The following is a 24,925-nucleotide window of genomic DNA, read 5'->3' on the forward strand; positions in this document are numbered from 1 at the left end:
TAGATTTTGCTTACTATATTTGCTCAAACAGAGAATGGATGAAGAAATAGTGGTAGAATTGTAGCAGGTCTGAGAATATCTTTAAAGTTAAACAGACTGCATCGCAGGTCACGGGTATGGGGCGGTCAAGTCCCTCACTGGCAGAGGTCAACTTCCTGCCAAACGGCCCATGTGTGCGCTGGAAAACATTGTTCTTCAAACTTTCCTCAGCCCTCGCTAATCTACCGAGGACACTCTCCCTTTTTGACGACAGGTCTCTGGAATATCGCTGTGGATCTTTTAAAGTGTTTGGAGGAATATGTACAGGGTATTTTATTGTAACACTTGTCAGCGGTCAGTGATTTCCATCACTCAAACCGTCCGGAATGACTGGAACGAAGGAAAGAAAAGATGATGAAAGTTCCCCTTTAATAAATAAGTGTTCTCCATTTCACCCGCCAGAACAAACTCCCCTCAATTTCAGAAGCGAATGTGCTCCGTCAAATATTCCAAATAAATCGACTTCAAGCTGAATGCCTGATTTAAAAGCAACAATGACAAAATATATCTTCATTTAATTAGCTGAAGCCAGGTATCATGGAAAATAACATGGAAAAAAAGCACATCATATTTTTTTTTAAAGTAATTACATTGCAAAATCCCTTGAGGAGTCAAATTCATGACAAGGGGATTGAGAGAGTAAAAATAGTTTAACGTAAATATTTGTGTAGTTGGTTGTCACTAATGTCCCTGACGTGATCGCCACGCTAATTACCTCAGTGGAATTGCTCTCTCCTTAATAAAAGTCTGGGAAACCGATGACCAGTCCATCTGAGTAGCTGAAACGTTCGTAGAACTGAACGCTGCTTCTGACGGAATATGGGATATCCGACGATTTACTACACCGCGGCCATTTTCTATCCCACACTTGTAGCGGTTGGTGTCCCCGGTAAGATGCCGGCGCTGGTTACTTTATGTATGGTGCCGTCGTTACTCTGCTGCGGTATCCACACTGTTACTAAGCACAGATGCTACCATCGGCTGAAACGTGTTTCTGGAATGGAGGTTTCAGGCATCTGATTGTTTTATTTTCATTTTCGTACTTTGTTCGAAGTGATTATTCTTTTGTCAATTACGTATATGCCGATATTGACATTGTTTCATAATTTCACCTCACTAGGCTTTCTGAAGTGATGCTGGTCTCTGCTTTTCTAGGTCCGAGTTTCTATCAGTGCAGACACTTCGAGCTTAAAACAACGTGGCAGCTTATTTAAATAACTGTCCAGTCTATTTCCGACACGCGGGTCTGTAAATTATAAATTGTGTTTTGTATCTTTTGATTCCACTTTGTCACGGCTGCAAACAATCCCTTCAGCTCTTTCACCTCTAGTAATGGAAATGGTGTTGTTTACTGGGACGATCGTCCGTTCACCGGTACGTGAGCCGTAGAACTCAGATTCTTTGCTCTAACCTGCCCAGCCGGAGTGCAGCGACGCAGATTCCCGCTTTCCACTTCCAAGACCCAACCCTGCATACCATCGGTAGAATGGGGGCATGCAGGGAGATGACCATATCTCTAATCTCTTTTCAAATTTCTTGCAGTTAATTTAACGGCGATTGTGATCCTCTCTCGGGGAAAACGCGGACTCTCCAAATGCATCACCCGTTACCTGGTTGGAATGGCAGCAGCGGATCTACTGGTGGTTATCGTTGCTGCTTTAATGGAACAGACCAACAATATCTACATTTATTCCAGAACCCTGCTCATCACTCCCGTGTGCGCACTGACACTTGTATTTCGGGCTATAATGACGGACTGTTCTGTTTGGTTCACGGTCAGTTTTACCTTCGATCGCTTCATCGCAATATGTTGCCGAAAGCTGCGGGAGCGATACTGCACCGAGAGAACAGCAACGGTGGTTATCGTGACCGTGGTTATAGTGAGCTGCGGGAGATGTGCCCCGTTATACTATGCCCTTGAACCTTACGTCATCATTGACAACATGCCGTGGCGGTGCACCACCACATATGAATACGCTACTTCACCCGTGTGGAGAGGATACGAATTACTGGAGAGCATTTTAACACCATTGCTACCAATCGGCTTAATCCTATTGTTTAACGGGTTAACCGTAAGACATATCGTTGTGGCAAATAGAGTCCGCAGAAAGCTTCGGCACAGCAGCGACAATCAGAAAGATGCCGAGATGGAAAAACGCAGAAAATCGATGATTTTGTTGTTTTCTATATCAGCTAATTTCATATTATTTTCGATGCCCATGGTAGCCCATTCCCTGAAATGGCAATCGCAAAACTTTTTTTACGAGGACAGATATTTGAGTTCCCCGGTATATATCCTCCAACAATTTGGGATCATGTTGCAATTTCTCAGCATGTGCTCCAATACTTGTATCTATACACTGACACAGAGGAAATTCAGAGAAGAGCTGAGGAATGGAATGAAGTATGTGTTTACATTAAATGGCCATCTGTGTAGATAACGTCCGCCTCCAATGGGAATTCAGCGGAGTTTTCAAACAAAGCCGTTTTACAATGAACAGGCTTGGCAAATATGTCATAAAGTCAAACATTCATATGCCTGGTCATCCGGGAATTGGAGAATTGGCGGAAGATTGCTGACGTGATACAGTTCAGGTAGGTAGCAATACAAACGCTCAATGCTGCTACCGTGATTGTTAGATTGGTTGAATTATGTTACAATCTATCACAGACACTAGCCTCTCTGTGAAAGGTACATGAGATTCGCTTATGTACATAGACTAATTTTACGTACTTAAATAAACGCTGGTTGCGCGAACATCTGAACATGATATGTGTCTGACAGGAAATTATAAATTGACAATGTCAATGGCCACTGAAATGTGTGAACAGGACAGGGATGGCTTCAGGGCTTTCCGAGTTTTAGGTGTTTCAAAATGGACAGGGTCGTTTAACAGAGTGTAAAGTGAGTGCGATGGGAAACCAGGGATAGTATCGCAGCTGCAGAAAGGGAGGACAACGTGGAGCGTTCGTTTGTTGATAAACTGTGAGACGAACACAGAAACATGAAGGACGCGATCTCTCCGTTTGGAGTATTCTATACAGCCGCCCACAAGTTGAACAAAAATAAAAACGGCGACTGAAACAGGGAGGTACCGATCGGGAAGCGGAACTTGGACATGTGTCATGTTATTGGCAAGGGCAACTGAAAGTTCCCTAATATTCTTTGGCACATCCCCAGGGTAAAAGGTTTGGTTATGACAGAAATCCTCAGTTGTGTGCTGGAAGGATTCATGTCACTATATGAAGACAGGCGGACTTGCGAACAGTCCATACGGTATCTAATATTAGAAAAGGAAACGGACCAGGTGACAGATCTCTCCGCGGGTCAGCATTTCAGAACGACAGGGAGAACTCCCCGACATCCACCCTGCACGGGGATAGGACCAGAGAGCATGGAATTATTTAATTGCGATATATCGGGCTACCTGGCAAGAACTTGGGAAGGTAAATGGGAAAATGATGTACTCAGGGAAATGCACAACACATATATGGAGATTGTTCAGGAAACACTTACATGGGGTTCAGTAAAAGCTTGTCTCATTGAGGCAGGGAAAGGACGATAGCGGAAAGTAACCCTTGCTGATAAGAAATTGGAACAGCTTGTCAAGAGGAAGAAAGAAAGATACTTAATGTTCAGGAAGAAAGGATCAGATAGGGTTAGGGCGAGTAACAATGTAGATAGAAAATGAATTTAACAATGGACTTCAAAGTTAGAAGGGGAGTAGAGATGCACTAAGATAAGTGAAGAACAGAAAGATGACCAGAGAGAGTGTGGGCATATCAGATGTAAAAGAGGAAAACATGTGTCTGGAGTCCAAGGAGGCGGTGAAGCTCCTCACTGAATACATAGGTCAATGTGAACACAGCGTCAAAATGCAGAAATGCCAGAACCTGCCGACGCTGAGAAAGAGGATGCGCTGGAAACTTGGAAAACATTATGATAGATGATTCCCCGGTGCCGAAAGGGATATAGTCCAGGTAATTTTGGAAGGCGAGCAAAGATATTGCTGCACTTTTGGACATGATATTTGTGTCTTAGCTGGCCACGGAAGTAGAACTAGATGATTGGAGAGTGGAAAATGTTATTCATTTGTTGACGAAAGATGATAGGGATATTTCTTTTAATTATAAGCAGGCAGTCTTACATCAGTAGTGGGTAAACTACTGGAGAGGATAATCGAAGAAGGAATTTATGTGTATTTGGAGAAACGTAGTCTGGTTAAGGAGAAACAATATGGCATGTTGTCCTTTATTAGCCAGATTGAGTTATTTGAAAAAGTGAAAATAAATCAAACAGAAGAATTAGAACATTCGATGTGGGTGCATTAATTATGCTCAGGCTTTTCATCAGCTCCCCATAGTGGACTCATTCAGAAAGTCAGAAGGCATGGGATCGAGGGAAACCTGACTGCGTTGATTCAGAATTGGCTTCCTAAACGAAAGCAGATGATGTGGTAGACAGAGTGAATTCTGGCTGGAAGACAAAGGACAGCCGTGTTCCGCACGGAGAGTCGAAACTTCGGTACACTTTACAACTCTATTGCGAGTCCGCAGTTACAGTGCTCCAAGAAATAGAGCTGAGGAAATAATCGATTTAATCTGATCACACAGCAGCACCTGGATAATTAATGGAATTAGGACTGACGATGTAAACAAATCGCTGAGTGATTGACTGCACCTGCGCGTTTTCTAAACTGACATGTCATTTACATATTACAGGGCAAATGCTACAATGACTTTACAACCTGATTTCCAGTGAAGCCCTAGAACTTAAAACCAGCATTTCAAAGTGTTCAGCAGCAGCTTCTGGCGCTTATTTAAAGAACCAGCCTTCCAAAATGTCAATTCCAAATTCCCAATTCAGGTACACACCAATTTATGTGAATGCCAATTTACCTCTGAATCGTGGTTTTATCGTATCGGGTGTAGATACGCTCATATTTCGATCCATTTAACCCTGAATCCACATGGCCGGTGTGGAATCCGTGTCTCCCCCTGAAATCAATAATAAATTAAACATACAAATCTACACAAACTGAAAACGCAGCGAAGGCAAAGCAAATATCTGGGCTCACACTTGTCTTCCTTGAAAACCAGCGCAGGCAATTGGGGAATACAGAATAAACAATTTCCAAAGCTTCCATCTTCTCATGCTATAACCATTCAAGAACAGTATCAACGACTTTATAGATTGGTCGGTGCTGCGACACACTGAAGTTCTAACCCAGACATACAGTCAGACACCGATAGGGATCCACTGCACAGAAACAGGGTCTTCAACCCGTCAGGCCACTGAGGAATTACTTAATCTGCCTACTGCCATCGACTGAACCCGGACCGTGGCCATCCATATCCCAGTACTTATCCAATCATTTCGTAAACATTGGCATCGGAATCTCAATCACTGTTCGCGTTGGCGACACTGTCTACCCTCTCTCTGGGTGAAGAAGTTTCCCCTCATGTTTCCATTAAACTTTTCACGTTTCACCATTCGCCCATGATTTCTAGTTGTATTCTCACCGAACATCAGTGGAGAAAGCCCGCTTGCATTTACACTCTCCATCAGCCTCATAATGTTGTATACCTCTATGAAATCTCCCCTCGGTCCCTACCCGCTCGGGAATAAAGTGCTAACATATGTAACCTTTCTTTTTAATTAAAAACATTCAGTCCCTGTAATAGCCGCGTAATTATTTCTGCATTCTTTCAGCCCTTCTAGTCCATGCCGACCCGTTTTTGTTGTTACTGCCTGGTTCAAGCTACCTACACCAGAGCCTCCATACACCTCCCATCCACGTCCTCACCCAAATTCCTCTTTAGTGTCTAAATCAAACCCACATCCTCCACTTCCACTGGCAGCTCATTCCACACTCTCACCAACCTCCGAGTGAAGAATTCCCCTTCATGTTCCCCGAAAATAATTCACTTTCACCCTGAACGTATGCTTAATGTCAGGGTGAGAGGGAGGACGGGGCAGAAAGGGAAGAAAGTAATGGGGAGGGGTGGTCGAGCGCGGAGAGTGAAACAGAGCGGAGAGGTTATACTTAATATCTTTCAGAAAAAGTAATTGTCTGAACTTGCGGCAAACCTACTCTCCATACCCTGTACATTCTCAACCAAGTTATTGATCTAGATGACAAGTAGCAATGGTTGATATTCAAAGTAAATTTTATTATCAGAGTACATATATGTCACCACATGCAACCCTGAGATTGTTTTTTCTACAGGAACACTTAGCAAATCTATAGAATAGTAACAGGATCAATGAAAGATCAGGTGGAGCATAGAATTCAACAAACTGTGCAAATGCAAATATCATTAAATATCAATGAATAATGAGAGCAATGGGGTGTAACCCTGGGGAACCTCACTAGGCCCGGGCCTCGAGTCCAATAAACAGCCTCCCACCATCACTCTCTGCTTCCTACCATCAAGACAACTGTGCATCCAGTGAGCCAGCTCTCCCTGGATCCCGTGTGATCTGACTTTCCACAGCAACTTACCATGCTGAACCTTATCAAAGGCCTCACTGATGCCCATATCGGCCCCGATCCTGGGACAGAGGTGTCACCGATCAGAGGGTATGGATTTAAGCAGAGGATGAAGAGGTTCAGAGGGAACTGAGGAAGAGATTTCTCACTCAGAGGGTAGCTGAAATCTGGAACACACTGCCCGAGGTGGTGGTGGAGGCAGGTCCCTTCACAACATTTACGAAGAGGATGAGCATTGAAACTGCCGAGATACAGTCGGCTATGAACCAAGTGCTGATAAATGGGACCACTGTAGACTGTGAGTGGATGGTCAGAACAGGTATGGCCGGCCAAATGCCTGTTTCCGTGCTGTGTGATCCACGCCCCTCTCCAACCTGAAGTAAACCAGACTGAACCCCTTTGTCACCACTGGAAATAGCTATTTCTGTCAAGGTAATATACAAATTGATCACTTTTGCTAAACAACTGGCAATTGATGAAGTTTCTGTGTCTTCTTACATTAATGTTGCTGCCTTACAGCAAAACTAACCCTCTCACAATGTCAGAATCAGTGATTAAATCAGACCCCGAACACTGTGCTTTCATCCCTGCACGTTATAACTGGAACCATCTCACTGAGGGTCTGATGGAGACATGGGATCACATCTCCCCTGCTTCTGACATTTCAAATACCCTCAGAATGGTTTTCTGATTCAGTCTGAAGGTTATGGTACATTCAGCTTGTCGTCAGACCTGACAAACCATGTATTCCCACAGCTGGTTCCACCTGTTGGTGTGTCCTCTTTCCTCCACCTCCAGGGAAGCTGCATCTCCACACAAACTCCTCACTCGCGATGACTGTCTGTACCCGTGGCACAGGAAATCACATCACTGTCACTCTACTGATACCGTGTCTGACCTGCACACCTCCGGGTATCCTCCATCAACAATCTTCTTCCTCAGTCACCGTCTGTGAGATTATATAAAAACACAATTACTGTAAAACGATCTATCAGACAGCTCCTGTACCCCTCCACCCCGGACGATGGTTTGCTGGTTAAAACTCTCTTTCCTCACCCCTTCCCTATCCCCTTACCCTTTGCAAACTCCAGCTATGCCAGCTGATCCGAATCCACTGTGAGGACATTTATATCTCACAGGAGGAGGTAGAAACCCGTGTTGTTCTCTGATACAGAGGTCACTGACACCCCACCGCCATCCCAATCTGCATCAACAGCCCATGACGGTGACAGCTCTGCCAGACACTGGGGCTTTGTAACAAACACAATGTTAGCAGCAAGATTAGACAGCAATTCATTTGAAGAGATAATTGCTACTTCCTGAAAGGACACGCGAGCGTTCGACACAACGGAGCAGATCCTTCCCCGTTCACAACTTTATTTGGCCCAGGTCACGGAACGTCCGATCATCCCACTTTCTCACAACAGCAACTCCCCCCGCCCCCCGCCGAATACCATATAACCATATAACAATCACAGCACGGAAACAGGCCATTCCGGCCCTCCTAGTCCGTGCCAAACTCTTAATCTCACCTAGTCCTACCTACCCACACTTAGCCCATAACCCTCCACTCCTTTCCTGTCCATATACCTATCCAATTTTACCTTAAATGACACAACTGAACTGGCCTCTACTACTTCTACAGGAAGCTCATTCCACACAGCTATCACTCACTGAGTAAGGAAATACCCCCTCGTGTTTCCCTTAAACTTTTGCCCCCTAACTCTCAAATCATGTCCTCTCGTTTGAATCTCCCCTACTCTCAATGGAAACAGCCTATTCACGTCAACTCTATCTATCCCTCTCAACATTTTAAATACCTCGATCAAATCCCCCCTCAACCTTCTACGCTCCAATGAATAGAGACCTAACTTGTTCAACCTTTCTCTGTAACTTGTGCTGAAACCCAGGTAACATCCTAGTAAATCGTCTCTGCACTCTCTCTAATTTATTGATATCTTTCCGATAATTCGGTGACCAGAACTGTACACAATATTCCAAATTTGGCCTTACCAATGCCTTGTACAATTTTAAAATTACATCCCAACTTCTGTACTCAATGCTCTGATTTATAAAGGCCAGCGTTCCAAAAGCCTTCTTCACCACCCTATCTACATGAGACTCCACCTTCAGGGAACTATGCACTGTTATTCCTAGATCTCTCTGTTCCACTGCATTCCTCAATGCCCTACCATTTACCGTGTATGTTCTATTTGGATTATTCCTGCCAAAATGTAGAACCTCACACTTCTCAGCATTAAACTCCATCTGCCAACGTTCAGCCCATTCTTCTAACCGGCATAAATCTCCCTGCAAGCTTTAAAAACCCACCTCATTATCCACAACACCTCCTACCTTAGTATCATCAGCATACTTACTAATCCAATTTACCACCCCATCATCCAGATCATTTGTGTATATTACAAACAATACGTCCCCCAAAACGTCACTCCTCTCACCCCACACCCACAGTCCACCTATAACCTCTACCCACACACACACAGACAGATCCCCCTCACCGCAAACCCCTCCGAGCCCGGAAACCACAACTAACTGATCCCACAGCCCGGGCTCGGGCGCAAAGCTAAAACCGGGGCTGCGGGACCGGAGAGCCCGGAGCCTCCAGCCGTCCGGCAGAGCTCGTTCCCGGCACTTTTCATAGAAACATAGAAAACCTACAGCACGATGCAGGCCCTTCGGCCCACAAAGTTGTGGTTCCACGCCAACCGGCCCCTGGTTTCCACAAACCCGAGATCAGACCCTTCTTCACGGACGCATAAACAGAATAATAGCTACGGTCGGCACTGCGCCTGCGTTTAGCAGGAGATTCTGGGCAGCACCAGCCGTGGCCGGGGGTCCCTACAGAGGGACACAGTGGCCGGAGGCCGGAGGGACAACGGAGAGTTAAATGACAAACACGACAAAGTCTGCAGATGCTGTAAATTCAGAGCAACACAAACAAAATGCTGGCGGAACTCAGCAGGCCGGGCAGCATTTATTAGAGAGAAAAATCAAACTCCTACCCCCGCATAAAAAAGAACGTCATCCCAATCATCAACCGACCGCCTCATCAGAGCGGAGAAAACCTCAAAGTAAATGTCCGCTTTCTGATTTATTTCCATTTCCCTCCGAGGGAAGTTGGGGCGTTTGTGAAGCGTCTCCTGCGGCCGGAGTCTGATGTATCGCCGAGAGGTAGGAGGAGACCGCTCGGCCCGTCGGTTTGATGCCGGCCGAGGAGGGATTTTATTGAAAGGATGAAGATGGTGAGAGAGGGGGCGGACAGGATGTTTGTCCCGGTGGGGACAGGAGGGGCTCATCTGTGGAAATGTCTGAGCCCACGGTGGTGCCGAGCAGAGAGAGTCACCACATTGGGGGCAAACACCGGCAGACTGTTGCCCTGCAAGCGGGGCCGATGGTCCGGACAAAGTGACAATTATTTGTGCTTTGTTGAGATTGTACCTGGAATATGGTGTAAAATCCCGCTCCCCATACTAACACGGGTTATACAGACCAAATAACAAACTGCCGGAGGAACTCAGTGGGTCGGGCAGCATCTGTGGAGGAAAATGGACCGTCAACATTTCGGGCCGAGACCCTCCCTCTGGACTGAGAGTGGACGGGAAATAGTCAGAGCAAAGAGGTGAGGGGTGGGGATGGGGCAAGAGCTGGGGAGTGAGAGGTGGATCCAGGTGAGGGGGGAGGTGGGAAGGTGGAAATAGTGACAGGGGTGGGAGGTGAGTGGTTGGGGCAACACGGGGCTGCAGAAGATGGAAATTAATTCCATAGAGGATTAACAAAGAGGTTAGAGAGTATTTGTTATAGAGAGTGCAATGAAGATTCACCAGACCGATCCCTGGAGTGGTGGGGTCATCATATGAAGAAAGATCAAATGTGATAACCCTTTCATTTAGGGAATCGAGGACTGATAGGTGAACATATTGAAATGCACAACATCATTACCGGCTGAACCAGGGATCCCAGTCTCTGAAACAGGGATGGACTGTCCGGGACTGAGATGAGGGGAAATGTCTTCACTCCGAGGGTGGTGAATGGAAAGAAACATGTGGATAAGAGCAGCCACCATCTTGTTGATGGTTACAGGGGCCGAATGGCCACCTCCTGCTGTTTCTCACTTGATGTTTCAGCGTTCCTGTCCACTGAGTCCGGAGGAATGTGAATAGAAATTAGTGTTTATAAACACAGAACTGATTTAAATGAAACGTGAACATTTCCTGTTTGGGTCTGAATTATGTTTTGGACCTGGATGGGAATTGAGCCGGTGACTCTGTGACCTGGGGGTGGAGGGAAAGGGATCGGGGAAGATATGGTGTGGAAAAATAATCATGTATCTGGGGTAAATATGGAATAATGTGGGGAATGCGGTGGATGGGTCGGGCAGTGTGTGAAGGGTGAGAAACGGAGTCACCGGTTCAGGTGGGAGTCCCTCCACCCGTCACCTGATCCCGTTTACTGTTCTCATTTTTCTGCAGATCTGCAGCATCTGCGGGTCACTGCTCTACGTGTACGTGTAGCTTCATCTTTCCCCGTTCAGACAAGTCAGTGAGATCCGGATCTGTCACATCCTCTCGTGGACAATGTCTTTTTCTCTGCAATATTTTCTGCATGTTTCATTCCGCTGTTTTGAGGCGCTGAAGTGCAGCCGATGTGTCTGGGTGTATGACTCATTTATGTGAGAATTTAGCCTTTTCTATTTATCTGAGCTTCTCATAAATGTGTAAAGTTCAGTTCAGCTTCACCTCAGAATTTCCAAAGCAACAACCCAGTCAGTCAAATAGTTCCACACAATTAAGATAGTTATTATATCTTTAATTTTTTTTCTATTTTTGTACTATATATGTATATTCTTATTTTAAATCACAATTGTTAAAAACTATTGTCATGAATTAGGTTCTACTACTACCGCAGGGACAACAAATTTCATGACACATGCCGGTGCTATTAAACCTGATTCTGATATTGTTATGGGAGACCCACCACCGGTCAACTGATCCCAGTTACCGCAGATCGTAATGTGAGATTGAAGCATTTTCCATATATTTGCTTTCCACAGAAATGACAACAGTTCAGTTTCCTTCTGAGCTTCCAGAGCAGAAGCTTAGTCTGTCTAATATTTCCACACAGTTAAAGTGGGAAATTTGTTTATTCTCATCATGTACTGAGCTACAGTGAAAATCCTCCACACAGACAGATACATCACAACAGTACATTGAGCTGATATACAACAAAACAGTAACTGTAACAAAGCATTAAGGCTGCAGAGAAAGTGCAGTGCAGATAGACATATGGTGCAGGGTCACGTCGAGTTACATTGTGAGGTTGAGTCCATTTTATCATTCATTTGGCTTATAACTGCAGACAGGAAGCCATCCTTCAGCCTGGTGTTACGCACTTTAAGACTTTTGTATCTCTTCCCCGATGGGGGAGCGGGTTTGCAGCAAGAATGTCCAGGTAATGGGGTTCTTTGAGTACATGGCCTGCTTTTCCAAGGGAGGGGAAGTGTAGGGAGAGTCCATGGATTGGAGGCCTCAAACTGTATCTGCCTTTCCGCAGTCTCCATCTTTAATTTTTTTCACTTGTACTGGAGCTCAAGCTCACTAGGTTTACTTTCAGGAAACACCTCCAACTCCTCCACTTTAAACACATCCTCAGATACATAATGTTCAGCTGTTATCCTCTGCATCTGTGCCCTCCTCATTGTCAATTTCACCTTAGCAAGTATTAACGTTTTAGCAATACTCAACCCTTCTGGTGTCCTCTAATGCCTGAGAGGTTCACACTTCCAGATATCTATCAACATCCATTGCTGCTGGTTTTCCACAGACAAATAAATCAAAAGGGATTTCCCCAATGAAATCGATAATAAATCAATCGTTAAATTTGTTCATATCCCAGATGCAGGCCCCATTTTGTTACAAACCGTAACGCTTTAGAAACGAACCAGCAGCAACAGACTACTCCCAGTGGCCACACATTTTAATTCCACGTCCCATTCCCATTCTGATATGTCTATCCATGGCCTCCTCTACTGTCAAAATTAATCCAAACTCAGGTTGGAGGAACAACACCTTATATACCGGCTGGGTAGCCTCCAACCTGATGGGATGAAAATTGACTTCTCTAACTTCCGTTAATGCCCCTCTTCCCCTTCTTACCTCATCACTGACATATTTAATTGTTTGCCTGTTTTCCATGTCTCTCTGGTGCTTCCCCTCCACCCTTTCTTTCTCCCGAGGCCTCCTGTCCGATGATCCTTTCCCATCTCCAGCTCTGTATCACTTTCGCCAATCACCTTCCCAGCTCTTAGCTTCATCCCACCCCCTCCGGTCTTCTCCTATCATTTTGCATTTCACCCTCCCCCCACTACTTTCAAATCTCTTAGTATTTTCCCTTTCAGTTAGACCTGACGAAGGGTCACAGCCTGAAACGTCGGCAGTTCTTCTCCTTATAGATGCTGCCTGGCCTGCTGTGTTCCACCAGCATTTTGTGTGCGTTGTTTGAATTTCCAGCATCTGCAGATTTCCTCGTGAGTGTTATGTGTATAAATATAACTCCCAAACTATTGAGCTCGGGGGAAACAAGGCTTGGAGTCTTGAGATGGTAAAGTATGGAAGTTCAGTTCAACCACAGAATAGGTGATGAGAGAGAGATCATTGTAATCCAGGGTAAATGTTGAGAGAAGGCAATTATGTCGTATTCCACAGGTTCCATGGTGGTAAACCGAGACCAACAGTCACTGTAGATTTTAACTGTCATCCTTCCAAATCCACATACTAATTATCACCCGAAGTGACTTGTCATAATTGGTATCGTCTTAATGAACTACCACACCACAGCCAGGCAAGGGTTAACACATAAGTGGTCTCTACAGGATGCGCCAAATCAGATCCACTCCTATGGATCAAATGAGGTGACAACCACACATTTGATGTACGGTGAATCGATAATTAACCCACCCTTGTGGGCAAAGGAAAGTTCCAAACAGTGACCCTTGGCCACTAGTTCCCTGGTTTCAATCCTTCCATTTTTCCTCCTTTGTCTGCATCTGACTCTGAGTGTCTGTGTCCTCGGTTAAAACTAAACAAGCTGCACGCGATGAAAACAAGCTGCAAGTCAGACACATTTGCCTTCTTAATCTCTCTCTCTCTCTCTCTCTCTCTTAAAATGACAGTCCACTGCACACAAAACCCAGGGATTCATAACAATGGCCACTCCCCATTGTGAGCTGACAGGTGTGCCAGCAGATGGGATGACTGAGTGAATCCTTTCCCACATTCTCAGAAGGTGAACGGCCTCTCTCTAGTGTGAACTCGCTGATGACTCTGTAGGGTGAATGACTGAGTGAATCCCTTCCCACAGACTGAGCAGGTGAACGGCCTCTCCGCAGTGTGAACTCGCTGATGTACCAGTAGGGTAGATGACTGAGTGAATCCTTTCCCACAGACTGAGCAGGTGAACGGCCTCTCCCCAGTGTGAACTCGCTGATGACTCTGTAGGGTGGATAACTGAGTGAATCCCTTCCCACATTCTGAGCAGGAGAACGGCTTCTCCCCAGTGTGAACTCGCTGATGATTTTGTAGGTTGAATAACTGAGTGAATCCCTTCCCACATTCTGAGCAGGAGAACGGCTTCTCCCCAGTGTGAACTCTCTGATGACTTTGTAGGGTGGATGAATGAGTGAATCTCTTCCCACAGTCTGAGCAGGAGAACGGCTTCTCCCCAGTGTGAACTCTCTGATGACTCTGTAGGGTGGATAACTGAGTGAATCCCTTCCCACATTCTGAGCAGGTGAACGGCTTCTCCCCGGTGTGAACTCGCTGATGTCTCTGTAGGTTGGATAACTGAGTGAATCCCTTCCCACATTCTGAGCAGGTGAACGGCTTCTCCCCAATGTGAACTCGCTGATGTACCAGTAGGGTAGATGACTGAGAGAATCCCTTCCCACAGACCGAGCAGGTGAACGGCTTCTCCCCAGTGTGAACTCGCAGGTGTTCAAGTAGTTGGGATGACTGAGTGAATAGTTTCCCACATTCTGAGCAGGAGAATGGCTTCTCCCCAGTGTGAACTCTCTGATGACTCTGTAGGGTGGATAACTGAGTGAATCCCTTCCCACATTCTGAGCAGGTGAACGGCTTCTCCCCGGTGTGAACTCGCTGATGTCTCTGTAGGTTGGATAACTGAGTGAATCCCTTCCCACATTCTGAGCAGGTGAACGGCTTCTCCCCAGTGTGAACTCGCAGGTGTTCAAGTAGTTGGGATGACTGAGTGAATAGTTTCCCACATTCTGAGCAGGTGAACGGCTTCTCCCCGGTGTGAACTCGGTGATGTCTCTGTAGGTTGGATAACTGAGTGAATCTCTTCCCACATTCTGAGCAGGAGAATGGCTTCTCCCCAGTGTGAACTCTCTGATGACTCTGTAGGGTGGATAACTGAGTGAATCCCTTCCCACATTCTGAGCAGGAGAACGGCTTCTCCCCAGTGTGAACTCGCTGATGATTTTGTAGGTTGAATAACTGAGTGAATCCCTTCCCACATTCTGAGCAGGTGAATGGCCTCTCCCCGGTGTGAACTCGCTGATGTTTCTGCAGGCTGGACGAATCAGTGAATCCTTTCCCACATTCTGAGCAGGTGAACGGCTTCTCCCCAGTGTGAACTCGCTGGTGTTTCCACAGGGTGGAAGAGTGAGTGAATCTCTTCTCACAGACTGAGCAGGTGAACGGCCGCTGCCCGGTGTGAACTGGCTGGTGAGCCATTAGGTCAGATGACAGAGTGAATACTTCCCCAGAAATTCAGCAGATGAACAACCTCTGCTCGGTGTGGTGTGAACTGACTGGTGCGTCCACAGGTGGGAAAACTGACTGAATCCTTTATTACACACAGAACAGGTGAATGGTCTTGTCCAGTGTGAACTTGCTGATGTACCTTCAGTTGAGATGACCGAGTGAATCCATTCCCACCGTCTGAGCAGCTGAACAGCCTTTCTCCTGTGTAAAATGACAGGTTTGCTATTCGGTCAAATAACCAAGTGAATCCCTCCCCACAGTCTGAGCAGGAAGGATGATCGAGAGAATCCCTTGCTCCACTTCTTAAATATCTATACAGAGACAGCAAAACTGGTGTGCCGTGTTTGAGATTCCTGGAGACAAATTCCTTCTCATTTTTAACCTGTGAAAAGATTTACAAAATCCATCAATGGGTTTAGGACAACATTTCAGATGAGATTACATGAGTTGCCAAGGTTTGATCTGGTATCACACTGTTACAATGAGGTTGAAGCCAAGTTGGACAGAGAAATCATCTCCTGACTGGGCAGAGTGCTGGTATCTGGAATGACCATCAATTCCCTGATGCTCTTCCTGTCACTATAAGAATGGGGCATTTCTGCCATCTCCAATCTGTGACCTGGCTCAGTTTGACTCTCTCCATTGGTATTATTCCCTGTTCCTGCTGAGCTGCATGGGTGCCTGGCCCCACAGTAACTGAAACACTCTCACACAAATAGTCTCTTGACGTGCAGCTGGGATCTTCTTTTATGTATTATTAACTTAAAGTGCAACAGTTCTAATGCCATATAAAAAATTCCAGTTGAGGTGAATTGTTGGTCCGCAGCTGTTAAAAGGATTTAGAGTGAATTTTTGTATTATGAGCAGCCAGCACAAGTGGTGCATGCGAGATCGATTTCAACATTTAAGTGGTTTGTGTAGGTACCTGGATGGTAGGGGTATGGGAGTGGTCAATTTAAATAGTTCAGCACATACTAGATGGCCCAAAAGGCCTGTTTCTGTGTTGTAATTTTCTATGACTGTGACAAGAACCTGAAATCATTCCACACCCAGACGACTGTCTGTGTGAAGAAGTTTCCCCTCGTGATCCCCTTAGCATTTCACCTTTCACTGTAACCCCTGGCCACTGGTTGTAGTCCCACCCCATCTCAGTGGAAAAAGCCAGCTTGCATTTACACTATCCATGCCTCTCTATCACAAACAAATCTCCCCTCGATCTTCTACATTCCGAGGAATAAAGTCCTGACCCGTTTGATCCTTCCTTATAACTCAAGTCCTCCAGCCATGGCAACATCCTTGTGAATTTTCTCTAAAATCTCTGAACCTCTTTTACATCTTTCCTGTAGGTTTGTGACCAAAACTGCACAGAATACTCCAAATTAGGCCTCTTTTACAAGTCAACATAACATCCATCTATTGTCAGTATTTGGATCATGAAGGCCAATGGGCTGAAATCTTTTTTTCCATCACTATCTAACTGTGAAACCACTTTCAGTGAATTAAGGATTTGTATTCCCAGGTCCCTTTCTTCTACAACACTCCTCCGTGCCCGACCAGTCACTGTGAAAGACCTCCCTTGGTAGGTCATACCAAAGTGCAACAACTCACACTTGTCTGCATTAAATTCCATTTTCATTTCTCAAACCATTTTTCCCAGGGGGTCCAGGTCACACTACAAGCCATGATAGTCTTCCTCACTGTCCACTACACCACCAGTCTTGGTGGTCATGAATCTGCTAATCCAGTTAACCACACTATCATCCAGATTACTGATATAGATGACAAACAACAACAGAACCAGCACTGATCCCTGTGGCACACCACTAGTCACAGGCCTCCGGTCAGAGAGGCAACCATCTGCTACCACACTCTGGCTTCTCCCAAAGACAGTGTCTCATCCAATTTACTATCTCATCTTGAATGTTGAGTGACCGAACCTTCTTGACCAACCTCCCATATGAGACTTTGTCAAGTGCCTTGCTAAAGTCCATGTAGACAACATCCACTGACTTGCCTTCATCCACTTTCCTTATAACTTCCTCAAGAGACTCTATAAGATTGGTTAGACATGACCTACCATGCACAAAGCCATGCTGTCTATACTTAATCAGTCCACATCTATCCAAATACTTATATTTCCGGTTCCTGCAGATACGTTCCAGTAACTTTCCCACTATTCACTACTAGTCACCACTCCGTGGGTTTGGAGATTTCCCTTGAATTTCATAGAATCATAGAAATCTACAACACATTACAGACCCATTGGCCCACAGTGCTGCGCCGACTATGTAACTTACTCTAGAAACTGCCTGGAGTTTCCCTAGCGCATAGCCCTCTATTTTTCTGAGCTCCATGTAACTATCTAACAGAGTGTTAAAAGTCCCTGTTGTATCCGCCTCGACAACCGCTGCTGGCAGTGCATTCGACACATCCAACACTCTCTGTGTAAAAAACCTACCCCTGACATCCCCTCGGCATATATTTCCAAGCACCTTAAAACTATGCCCCCTCCTGTTAGCCATTTTAACGCTGGGAAAAAATCCTCTGGCTATCCACACACTCAATGCCCCTCATCATCTTATACACCTAAACAAGGCTCTAAACATAAACAAGGAAATTATACATTGCTTTGAGGATTTGTTAGAAGTAAACAAAATTATGAGGGTATAGATAGGGTAAATGCAAGCTGCTTTTTCCACTGAGGTTGGGTGGGACGACAACCAGAGGTCATGGGTAAGTGGGGAAGGTGAAAATTTAATGGGAACATTTGGAAAAGTTCTTTGCTGAAATGGTCGTGAGAGTGTAGACTGAGATGTCAGCACTAGTGGTGAACATGAGCTCAATTTCACCAGTAAGAGAAGTTTGACAGGTACCTGGATGGTACGGGTATGGAGGGTGATGATCGCGGTGCAGGTAGTTGCATTAGAGAGCTTAAATGTTTTTGTGGCATTGACAAAATGGGCCAAATAGCCTGTTTCTCCACTGAACTTCTCCATGTTTCTGTGACAGAGAAGCTGGCCAAACTTGTTTGGAAGGGAAAAGGTAGGAGTGACAACGGAGCAGCAATGGCTGGAGTTTCTGGGAGCAATTCGAGAGCTGAGTGATCGATACATCCCAAAGAAGTGGAAGCATTGGAAAGGCAGCAGGGCACAACCGTGGGTTAAATGAGAATCCAAAACCAACATAAAATCAGAGGAGAGGGCAAACAAAAGAGCAAAAGACCATTCGGAAGCTTTTAGAATCCAACAGAAGACAACTAAAGGGAAGTCAGATGAGTTCGGGAGTGGAATTATGAAAAGGTTGTCATTAATGAGTTTTGGTTGCACCCAACAGTCTGAGGCATTTAGAGGAACGAGATATCCAGGGCCTCAATATCTCTTGAAAACCAAGATTCCCTGCACTAGTTACCATTCAACGTTTATTTTGTCAGGCACATACAAACTGTACACCCTTAAAATTTCACTTCTGAAGAACTCCCACTTACCAAGTACTCCTTTGTTAAAAAACATCCTGTCCCAATTAACGCTTGTCAAATCCTTGCAAATATCATAAAAATTGGACTTTCTCCAATTTAGAATCTCAAGAGAGGTCCAGGCCTCTGTTTTTCTGTATTTACTTGGAATCTCATGATCAGTAGATACAAAGTGTTCCCATACACTAATTTCTGTCACTGGCCCTAGATCACTTCCCAATAGCTTATTGCACACTTCTACATCGGGAATTTTACGTACTGATTAAGGTAGATTTGATAAGCTCTACCCCATCTAGTCCTTTTACAGCCCAGGAGTCCAGTCAATAAATGGAAAGTTAAAATCACTCACTTTATCGACCTTTGTTTCTTGGCATAGTCCGCAATCTCTCTACAGATTTGTTCCTTGAAATCCCTCAGACTGTTGGGCGCAAGCAAGTCCAAGTAATGGCTACAATATCATAATTTCATGCCCTGAGGTCTGAACGACATCTGTTTGGTAACAAGAAAACAACCTTGCCCTCAATGTCACTGAAACAAAGGAGCTGGCTGCAGACTACAGGAGAAATGGAGACAGGCTGACCCAGGATCTGGGGTTGAGAGGGTGAACAGCTTCAAGTTCCCTGGCATACACAACACCGAGGATCTCACCTGGTCTGTACATACTGGCTGTGTGGTGAAAAAGGCACAACAGCACCACTTTCACCGCAGGCGGTTCAGGAAGTTTGGGATGGGGCCCCAAATACTAACAACTTTCTACAGGGGCACAATTGAGAGCATCCTGACTGGCTGCATCACTGTCCGGTATGGGTGCTGTATTTCACTCAGTTGCAGGACTCTGCAGAGAGTGGTGCGGACAGCCCAGCGCATATGTAGATGTGAACTTCCCACTATTCAGGACATTGACAAAAACAGATGTGTAAAAAGGGCCACTGTGTAAAAAGGATCATTGGGGACCAGAGTCACCCCAACCACAAACTGTTCCAGCTGCTACCATCTGGGAAACGGTATCACAGCCTGAAAGCCCGGATGAACAGGCCCAGGGACAGCATCTTCCACCAGGCCCTCTGATAGATTAATTCATGCTGATGCAATTGTACTTTTATTTATCCTGACTGTCCTGTTGTACATACTATTTATTATAAACTGTTATAAATTTCACATTGCACATTTAGACAGAGATGTAACATAAAGATTTCTACAACTCGTGTATATGAAGGATGTATATAATAAAGTCAATTCAATTCAATTCACCCTCTCCACTATCTGTTCTGTCATTCTGGCTCCAATCCTCCCTGCAACTTTAGTTTAACCACCCACCCCACAGGGAAGCACTAGCAAGCCTTACCACTCGGATATTAGTCCCATTCTAGTTCTGTTCCCCTAACTAACAAGTCCCCCATCTCCCCTTTGACTTTCCTCTGCCAGGTAATCCCTCCCAACAGTTTGTAAAGTGTCCACCTGTTGTTGTATGAGATGGCAACAGGAGTACCCTGCGGTGGCTATTTAACTTCATTCTACTTCCTGACTCTCACCCAGTTTCCTGTGTCCTGCACCTTGGGTGTAACTCACCATGTCATATCTATCACCCCCTCCAACTCTCGGATGATGCGGAATTCATCCATTTCCAGCTCCAACTCCTTAAAGTGCAGCTGGATATACACCTTCTATGTGAGGGCGTCAGGGACACTGGAGGTCTCCCCGCCTTCCCACCAGTGTCCCCTCTAATTTGTAATGACCAGTGTGTGCAAAAATCTTGTGCTGTACAATTTTTACCCAGTGAGAACAACATGTGCAAACTGAATTTTATATAGAGAGGTATTCATTTCAACAGCGAGCAAATCACTGTCAGTAAGAACTTTGATCTCCTCTGGGTTTGATCGAGTTCATCTGCACTCTCACACAACCTACGTAACAGGTCTGCAATGATTAATGACGGATTTACTTGCCACAGCTTTTGCAAACCACCTACTGTGATTTTCTTGCTAAATGATGCTTTAAAAATTCTGATTTCCAAATATCAACTCACTTCTTCCAATTTGAAAATTTCCCACCAACTCTTGCATCACCACAATACACAGAGGTAAAAGTACTATACTTAAATATTCCCCCTGAACCCTCCCCCAGGTGACTGACAGTGTTGAACTCAGTGAATGCAATGCCAATGAATACGAAGGGAAGGGCAGTAGTCTGTCTCATTGGAGTCTGGCACATTTGTGATGTGAAAGCTACTTGTTGCCAAGGGCAAAGGTGTTTGATATCATTATGTACCCGGAGAGAATGGGACAAAACATGTTCTCACCGGTAGAAAAGTCCAGACCAAGAAGAGGTAGAACAAGCAACGCACACAAAATGCTGGAGGAACTCAGCAGGCCGGGCAGCATCTATGGAAAAGAGTACTAATGCTGAATTCCTCCAGCAATCTGTGTGTGTTGCTTGGATTTCCAGCATCTGCAGATTTCCTCTTTGTGACTGGAGGTAGAACAAAGATGATTTTCTCAACTGGTGATGAAAAAGATTTTAGAGCCATAGAATACAACACTACAGCACAGTACAGGCCCTTCAGCCCTCCATGTTGTGCCGACCCATATAAACCTTAAAAAAAATTACTAAACCCACACTACCCCATAACGCTCCATTTTTCTTTCATCCATGTGCCTGTCCAAGAGGCTGTTAAATACCCCTAATGTTTTAGCCTCCACCACCACCCCTGGCAAGTCATTCCAGGCACTCACAACCCTCTGTGTAAAAAAAAAACTTACCCCTGATGTCTCCCCTAAACTTCCCTCCCTTAATTTTATACATATGCCCTCTGGTGTTTGCTATTGGTGCCTTGGGAAACAGGTACTGACTATCCACCCTATCCATGCCTCTCGTAATCTTTTGGACCTCTATCAAGTTCTAGACCTTTCAGATTATTTTACATTTCATAAAGATTGAAACAGAATAGGCTGAAACACACCGTTCAAAAGTGCTGGCATTCAATCCACTTGGTGCATTGACTCATAACATTTTTTGGGTGTATGTTTGTCAGAAACACATCCAACAGATTTCCCACCAGAAGTGCAGGTAAATTCTGGACCTGATTTCAAATGAACCACTGAGCGCTCTAAAAAAAAGGTGCTGCAGAGGTCGATTTCTCCCTTTTGCTTTTATTTTTAGTGTGAACTATGTAACATTGATGGTGATTAATGATCATTACTTTCAGGCGACAGCCCTCCAAACCTGTGACTAACCACAGTAAAACTTAGTGAACCTGCCATGATTGGGTCTTGGGTGTCGGACTAGCAGATTTTCTGTATTATTAGATGTTCTCATATTAATACATCATACCTCACTTCCAAATCACTGTTTTTAGACATCACATTACAGAATGATGTGTTCCACATAACTTGCAAGTTTAAAAGAAGCTCAGAAAATAAGGTCAAAGTAAGTTTCAAAGGCATCTGGGAAACAGAAATGTGCAAGTTTAAAGGGAGCGGAGATACCTGACTGACCTGCATGAGGTGTTGAGCTACCTAAAATGCATTCTTGAATGTATAAAGCAATAATTTGATTTAAATTATTTTATTAAATACACATTATCTTGGATCTCTTAATCGTAATTCACATTTAATGTAGGATTAACCTTTCTGCATTTGGATAACTACAATTTTTGTTCTTTTCTTTCGAAAAATGCAGTCACATCATAACACTATTCAAACGTCGGACCCAAAGTCTTTTTCCCCCTTTTATTTTTTCCCAGGAAAAAAAATACTATAAACTTTTTGCTATTTAAAATTGGTAACATTTATCAATTCATGCTATTGTTTGAAATTAAATTGCTTAACTCCCTGAAGCAAACTTGCTTCACTAGCTAATAAAGATTTGAACAAAGAGGATTGTATATTTTACATACAAAGCAGCATAATATCAATGCTCCTACATCATAAATTGGGAGACAAATATACACATCCCAAACTTATTAGGTATTTGCACTCAATTTTTCCCACAGATGGTGAACTGCTAATCTTGGCTGGTTCATCAGGCACAGCACGGAGTAGATCTGAAGGGAGGTGGGGTGGTTTGTGTATTTTCGGCAGTGCTGGGAGGAAAAATCAGCATGAATGATAAATGTCTTTAATGTCCCTTCCTATAAAATGCTCTACAAATGTCTCACACTTATTTGACCTTGAGCTTTTTTTAAAACCATATTACACTTTAGTCAGGATTACTTAGAATTTCAACATCTCTTTTCCAGCGAAAATAATAAGTGGGAAGGGGTATAATTTAAAGATCCTATATATTCAGTTTAATCCATCCCATTCTAATGAAATGTTTATTCAGTTATTCATGCTATTGACAAGGCTCTGAATAAAGCAAATGAGGACAAATAGGTGTGGTCCATTCTTACAACCAGTTCGATGGCATAATTTTAAACTCACTTCTCCATGTCTTCACATTTAGGAGCAGAATCACAAGAAGAGGTGGCAAATGACCAGGTGGTAAAAGCTCTCATTTTCTTTCCAATTCTATTTGAAAGTACTGTCTTAGTCTTCAACAATACTGTCCTGTGGATATCCAGTAAGTGTGCTCTGGAAGTCCAACCCAAAGTAGAATCCTTGCTAATCTACAATGCTAGCACTGTACCTCACCATATTTTATGTCTGGTAAGTTAGCCAAGATTCCTATTTTCTAATCACAGGAAAAACTAAGTGCTAATTTAAAACAAAGACTAAGATTTAATCTTTCATCTTATGGTGATGATCATCTAATGTTATACTGCTTTTCCCTATGTAAAAGGGGTGATAGTTAAGTTTGTGGCCTAAGGTTGAAGGAGTCAATTTTAGAAAATCTAGCACATCTATTTTTCAACATAGTCCCCTCCTACATTTACACACTTAGTCCAGCGGTCGTGGAACATACGTATCTGGGACCTCCAGAAAGTGTCCACAGATGGGTTTTGTTCCCTTTCTCCGAGTTCCTAATCCTTGCATTTAGATAGCTGGAGCTCAGCTCTGTCTGAGAGATCCATCGGTTCCCATTCCCTCATCAACCGGAAGCTCCCCGGGGCCCGTGTACGGATCGTGGGGCTGAGAGAGAGGGAAGAGGGCAGGATTGTCCCGGGATTGCTGGCCACAGTGTCAGAAATTCACAGGAATCGTCCCGAAGTCGGTGTTTAAGATAAAAACACAGAAAATCGCTCTTACCTGCAACCGACATTTTCAAAGCCTTCTGTGTTCTGCACGCCTGCGTGATACTTGGGAACGTCATCAACCTGACGCCTGCGCAGTTCATCAGGGCTTCAGTGCCTGACAAAAATTATTACTGCAGGGCCTTATGGGTAATAACGGTGCCATTAAACATTTCTTGAAGCACTGGTTCAATGTACATATCTCATTTTTTTTTCATAGAAAAAATCTGCAGCTCTTTTAACGCAGAAAGCGACTCACATAAACAATGTACTCAATATCAACGTGTATCTAATGCCAAAGTAAAATGCAGATATAAAACACAGGAGATTCTGCAGTTGCTGGAAATACAGAGATGCACACACACAAAATGCTGGAGGAACTCTGCAATTCAGAGAGCAACTAAGCAGCGGAGTACACAGTCCAGGCATGCTGAAGAGGCTCGGTCTAAAAGTTGTTTATTTATTCCTCTCCACAATTGTTGCCTGATCTTTTGATTACCACCAGTATTTTCCAGAAACTAACCATCTTTTTTGGGGGGGTCAACCAGTTTCCAAATTTTTCTGATCTTCCTTTTGTAGCCATATCCTGCTGGTCTGTTTCCTCTTCCTCTTCCACCTCGAAAACTCTAGACCCCATCTCTCTCTGGAGCCCCAAAGCCCTGACTCAGGCTGGCAAATCTTTGGTTTCTGACTCTGCACCATCGAAGATTCACTCGCTAGTCTGCTGTCAGACTTTAGAGGTGCATTGTGTTCCGAGACCGCAGATTCGTTTACTGTGAGTGTCGCTTTAAGAGCCTGAGTGAGGCGGGGCTGTGACGTCATACACACGCTGCAGCAGAGACAGAGAGACAGAGGGGAGGGGAGAGAGGGAGGAGAGGGAGGGGAGGGAGAGAGAGAGAAGAAGAGGAAGAGAGAGAGAGAGAAAGGGAGAGAGGGAGAGGGAGAGGAA

The 24,925-nt window shown here is 44.6% G+C and overlaps 1 pseudogene; it reads right to left on the bottom strand.

The window, feature by feature from the left end:
- Positions 1 to 24,015, bottom strand: part of LOC140722421 (uncharacterized) — a 62,153-nt pseudogene extending 38,138 nt beyond the window's left edge.
- Positions 24,016 to 24,925: the final 910 nt, after the last annotated feature.

The sequence above is a fragment of the Hemitrygon akajei genome, unplaced genomic scaffold, assembly GCF_048418815.1.
Source record: "Hemitrygon akajei unplaced genomic scaffold, sHemAka1.3 Scf000077, whole genome shotgun sequence".
Classification (NCBI taxonomy): Eukaryota; Metazoa; Chordata; class Chondrichthyes; order Myliobatiformes; family Dasyatidae; genus Hemitrygon; species Hemitrygon akajei.